Genomic DNA, 6218 nt, shown 5'->3' with positions numbered 1-6218 from the left:
TCTGTCAATCAACAGATTTTATTTATGGCTCCTATAGAAGAAAAATACTCTCGTGGAGCATATAGAGCTGACAACTGATTTCATAAGGGACACATTGAATGAGACAGTGTACTTGAAAGCATGATGAATGATGTTTGGAACATAGTAAGGATTTAAGTAAGGTTATTAGAATTTCAGTCTAAATGTAATGCACCTCTCAGTTGCTTATTGTAACATAGGTAAAAATATGGAAATTATAGAGACAACAATATTCTGAATAAAAATTCCTGCCATAAAATAAGCATTCCAAAAATATTTTTATGAATAAGTGAATTCCAACAGTTCTTAGAACTAATTATTATTTTAATAGGTTTTTCCTCATTTTTTCTGCACATTTTTTATAGAGGTGAGATCATACTCTATAAATTATCTCATATTCTGCTATTATGGCTTTCTATTATAAAATGTTCTTTCCTCATAAGCACTAAAAACCATTTGAAAATATTATTTTAATGACTCCCTAAAACACTTTATATCCCTTAATTTACAATTTCCCTGTTGTTGGACAATAAGATTGTTTAAGTTTTCTTGTTTTCTGTTTTTTAGCATTAAAACTAAAGCTGTAATAAACACTGATGTAAATCTGCATCTATTATTTCTTAACATTGATTCATAGGAGAGTTATTAAAGGGTGAAATTACGTAGTATCTATTGATTTTTCCTGACTGGCCTTTTTTCCCCTTCTTTTGGTGGCAGCACCTCACTTTGTATCCCAAGATGTTTGAGTAAAGTCATCTCCATCCCTCCTGGCTGCAGTTACTCATTCAGGACTGAATGGGAGACCCAACACAGGCACCGAGATTCAGCCCTGGTTTTTCTAAGAACTACTGTGGAAGAGTCATTCCCTTTCATTAGGGATTGCTAATGTGATCTGATACAATCCCAATTTTCTATTGCCACCGGAGAGAGCCAACCTTGGTATGAAGCTAACACAGAGGAAGGGCAGAAGCTAGAGATTTAAAAAGGCAGATTCCTAATAACAGAATTTCAGTAGCAGATTCCATCCTAAAACTAGGATATAATAATTTCTTTTTTGACCTAAGCAGGTGTAAGGTGAGAGTTTCTACAACTTGCAATCCTCAGAGACCAGACTAGTTAAAAGAGTGTAGCATGTTTAAGATTGATGCTTTATTGCTACTTTCAAGAAATTGTAATTTATATACACAGTACCATTTAATGAGGGTATCATCATATCAATGTTTCACATTGCTATTTTTAAATCTCTACTAATTTTATAGGGGAAATGCTATTTTATTTTAATCTATATTTCTTAAACTAGTGGTGGTAATTTTTAAAATGTGTTAACCATTTTAATTTGTTTGTTAATCAACTTTTCCCATTTATATATGATGATTATTGATGGGGTTTTATGCAACCTCTATTAGTTTTATACAAAGTTTTCTAGCTTTTTTTTCCCATATGTGTTACATTTTTTAAAATCTGTTGCTTAACTTTTAGATATGTGATATCTATTTTTTCCCCTAGTGAAATTTCTCCAATTCAAACTTGAGAAAGAGAGAGATTGGGTCAAGATGGCAGAGTAGAAGGACATGCACACATTCCCTCTTGCGAGAGCACCAGATTCACAACTAACTGCTGAACAATCATCAACAGGGAGACACTGGAACTCACCAAAAAAGATACCCCACATCCAAAGACAAAGGAGAAGCTGCAATGAGATGTTAAGGGGGGCTCGATCACAGTAAAATCAAATCCCATAACTGCTGGGTAGGTGACTCATAAAGTGGAGAACACTTATATGACAGAGGTCCACCCACTGGAGTGAAGGTTCTGAGCCCCAGAACAGGCTCCCCAACCTAGGGATCTGGCAATGGGAGGAGGAATTCCCAGATAATCAGACTTTGAAGGCTAGTGGGACTTGATTGCAGGACTTCGACAGCACTAGGGGAAACAGAGACTCCAATTTTGAAGGGCACACACAGGGTACTGTGCGCATCGGGACCTGGGGGAAGGAGCAGTGACCCCATAGGAGACTGAGCCAGGCCTGCCTGCTGCTGTTGGAGGGTCTCCTGCAGAGGCGGGGGGTGGCTGTGGCTCACCACAGGGACAAGGACATTGGCAGCAGAAGTTCTGGGAAGTACTCCTTGGTGTGACTGCTCCCAGAGTCCACCATTAGCCCCACCAAAGAGCCTGCAGGCTCCAGTGCTGGGTCGCCTCACAAACAACCAACAGGGAGGGAACCCAGCCCCACCCATCAGCAGACAAGAGGATTAAAATTTTACTGAGCTCTGCCCACCAGAGCAATACCCAGCTCTACCCACCACCAGTTCCTCCCATCAGGAAGCTTACATAAGCCTCTGAGATAGCCTCATCCACCAGAGGGCAGACAGCAGAAGTGAGAACTACAATTCTACAGCCTGTGGAACAAAAACCACATTCACAGAAAGACAGACAAGAGGAAAAGGCAGAGGGCTATGTACCAGATGAAGGAACAAAATAAAACCCCAGAAAAACAACTAAATGAATTGGAGATAGGCAACCTTCCAGAAAAAGAATTCAGAATAATGATAGTGAAGATGTTCCAGGACCTTGGAAAAAGAAAGGAGGCAAAGATCGAGAAGATGCAAGAAATGTTTAACAAAGACCTAGAAGAATTAAAGAACAAACACCTAGAAGGATTAAAGAACAAACAAACAGAGATGAACAATACAATAACTGAAATGAAAAATACGCTAGAAGGAATCAATAGCAGAATAAATGAGGCAGAAAAACGGATAAGTGACCTGGAAGACAGAATGGTGGAATTCGCTGCTGCAGAACAGAATAAAGAAAAGAGAATGAAAAGAAAAGAAGACAGCCTAAGAGACCTCTGGGACAACATTAAACACAATAACATTCATTATTATAGGGGTCCCAGAAGGAGAAGAGAGAGAGAAAAGACCAGAGAAAATATCTGAAGAGATTATAGTTGAAAATTTCCCTAACATGGGAAAGGAGATAGCCACCAGAGTCCAGGAGAAACAGACAGTCCCAGGCAGGATAAACCCAAGGAGGACCACGCCAAGACACATAGTAATCAAACTGACAAAAATTAAAGACAGAGAAAATTATTGAAAGCAACAAGGGAAAAACAACAAATAACATACAGGGGAACTCCCATAAGGTTAACAGCTAATTTCTGAGCAGAAACTACAAGCCAGAAGGGAGTGCTATGGAGAACAGTATGGAAGTTCCTTAAAAAACTAAAAATAGAATTACCATATGATCCAGCAATCCCACTACTGGGCATATACCCAGAGAAAAACACAATTCAAAAAGACACATGCGGGGTTTCCCTGGTGGTGCAGTGGTTGGGAGTCCACCTGCTGATGCAAGGGACGCGGGTTCGTGCCCTGGTCCGGGAGGATCCCACATGCCGTGGAGCAGCTGGGCCTGTGGACCATGGCTGCTGAGCCTGTGTGTCCAGGGCCTGTGCTCCACAGCAGGAGAGGCCACAGAAGTGAGAGGCCCACGTACCACCAAAAAATAATAATAAGACACATGCATCCCAATGTTCATTGCAGCACTATTTACAATAGCCAGGTCATGGAAGCAACCTAAATGCCCATCAACGGATAGAGAAGATGTGGCACATATATACAATGGAATATTACTCTGCCATAAAAAGGAACGAAATTTGTTCATTTGCTGAGACGTGGATGGATCTAGAGACTGTCATACAGAGTGAAGTAAGTCAGAAAGAGAAAAACAAATATCGTATATTAACGCATGTATGTGGAACCTAGAAAAATGGTACAGATGATCCGGTTTGCAGGGCAGAAATTGAGACACATATGTAGAGAACAAACATATGGACACCAAGGTGGGAAAGCTGTGGGGGGGGGGGTGATGAATTGGGAGATTGGGATTGACATGTATACACTGATGTGTATAAAATTGATGACTGATAAGAACCTGCTGTATAATAAAAAAATGTGATCAAATGTATTCTATTGGAAAGAAGCAAAAATAGACCATGTTTACTGTCTAAATTATATAATAATTTAATGATATTTAGCATCTGTTGCAGATGTATTTATTATTGCAGATTGTATTTGCTTTATCAATGTCTTTGCTTTTGTAATTAAAATAAAATAAAATAAAGTAAAATCTGGAAAAAAAAATGGAACACTTCATGAATTTGTGTGTCATCCTTGCGCAGGGGCCATGCTAATCTTCTCTGTATCATTCCAATTTTAGTATATGTGCAGCCAAAGTGAGCACTAGACTAGGTTTTATCATTTAGTACTGTGACTTCAGGCAAGTTACTTAACTTCCCAGAATATCTGTTTGATCGTCTGTTAAATAGATATATAATGCTTACCTAATTTAAGTAATATGAGGATTAAATGAGATAGCATATTGACATGGTAAAAAGGAAGAAGGGATTATGTTCCTGTGTTACATAGCAATCTTTCTAGATTTCATTGACATCTACTTGTCATTGTTCAATAATGCCAGGACTGTAGTGAGAGAGTCAAACACATTACCAAACCATTCAGTTATAACTAGCAGTCAACTGATGAAGCTTTTTGGGGGGTGAGAGGAAAATTTTATTTATTTTTTCGGTAAAAATAATTTTTCTGACCATCCCGGTCTTAAAAAAAAATGGATTCATGATTATTCTTCAGAGGAGCCTCTCCTTTAAATGCTCTGGTTCTAAACATTCCATTAGCTCAAGATTGGTAATAGATTTTGTGTGCCAAACAAACTAAAATGCAGCTTTTTTTTTTTTAAGACACCTTTTATAGAAAAATCTTATGGGAGCAGTTCCACTTCTAATGATGATGGAATAAGATCAAACCAGACTGAATCCTCCACAGAAAACAACCATAAAATCTGGACCTAATACAAATAGCAGCTACGTGAAGCACTGGAAAGTAAACAGAAAAAGATCGACTATAGTGGATTATACTTGTCTAGAAAAGTGGGGTCCCCATTTTTTGAAACTTTTAGCCTGAGACCAGGTGCAAATTGTGCTGAAGGCAGTGGGGACATGATGGAAAATGGCCTCTGGTAAACCAGAATACTGAAGCCAGAAAACTGTGAGAATAAGTAAACTCTGGAAGAAAAAAAAAATCACAAGAGCGTTATCAAATTCTTCCCTACCCATATCTTTGACCCATTAACCACACATGCATGAAACATAGAAAGCATCTTGGCCAGTAGTAATCGAACTGAACGGAGACTAAAGCTGCCACCCAAGAAACAAAGTTTGCATTTTCAATTTTGCATAGATTGATAATTGAAAGGATTTATCAGACTCCACAGAGCACACAGTTGGCCCTCTCTATCTGTGGGCTCCACATCTGTGGAATCAACCAGTCGTGGATTGAAAATATTCAGAAAAAAAGAAATTCCAGCAAGTTCCAAAGAGCAAAACTTGAATTTGTCTTGTACAGGCAACTAGTTGCATAGCATTTACATTGTATTTATAACTACTTACATAGCATTTTCATTGTATCAGGTATTAGAAGTAAATGTACAGATGATTTAAAGTATACCAGAGGATGTGGGTAGGTTATATGCAAATACTATGTCATTTTATAAAAGGTAATTGAGCATCAGTGAATTTTGGTATCTGCTGGGTGTCCTGGAACCAATCTCCCGTGCATACCGAGGGATGACTGTACTCATGTAAGACTTTTATTAAAGGCAGAGGATATTGTATGTCGAGAGGAAAAAAAGTTAAAAAAAAAAAAAAGCACTGAGGGTGCTTGAAACCTCCAGGCACAGCTCCCCAGGGTCTGTTATGTTCACAAAATGAATATGTATTTCACCTTGGGATTGAATTGCCAATATTTCTCTGATAAATCTTGGTTTCAGGAGAGCTGCCCAAAAGTTTCTGGCAGACTCTTTTATGCTCTTCTGGGTATAAAAGCCAAGCCCAAAAGTTTAAATGGTCATGTCAGGTGTAATTCATCAATAAACAAGCTGATCTTGGGTGCCTCCGGGGAAGTTTTGAACTTAAAACAGAATATTATAAATCATTAGTTAGCTGACTGATCTTTTCTTGGCCAGGATAAGGTGCCAAACTTCCAGATGTCCCTGGAGATAAACATAGAGCTGTTCTAGTCCAGATCTAAAATAATTTTATCCTACACAAATTCCAATAAGATAATTGCCTGCTAAAACAAAAGAAATGACACACATCGGGGGAAAATAATAGAATCCAGAAT

At 38.4% G+C, this 6218-nt stretch overlaps 1 non-coding gene across 1 annotated transcript; it reads right to left on the bottom strand.

Moving 5' to 3' along the window:
• Positions 1-4156: 4156 nt before the first annotated feature.
• Positions 4157-4263, bottom strand: LOC132437442 (U6 spliceosomal RNA). The gene has a single exon (XR_009522025.1). It is a non-coding gene; the product is annotated as a U6 spliceosomal RNA (small nuclear RNA).
• Between the last annotated feature and the right edge of the window lie 1955 nt (positions 4264-6218).

Source organism: Delphinus delphis, chromosome 14 (genome assembly GCF_949987515.2).
Source record: "Delphinus delphis chromosome 14, mDelDel1.2, whole genome shotgun sequence".
NCBI classification, from domain to species: Eukaryota; Metazoa; Chordata; class Mammalia; order Artiodactyla; family Delphinidae; genus Delphinus; species Delphinus delphis.
The sequence above is the reverse complement of the archived record's forward strand: the minus strand, read 5'-3'. Positions and strand labels throughout refer to the sequence as shown.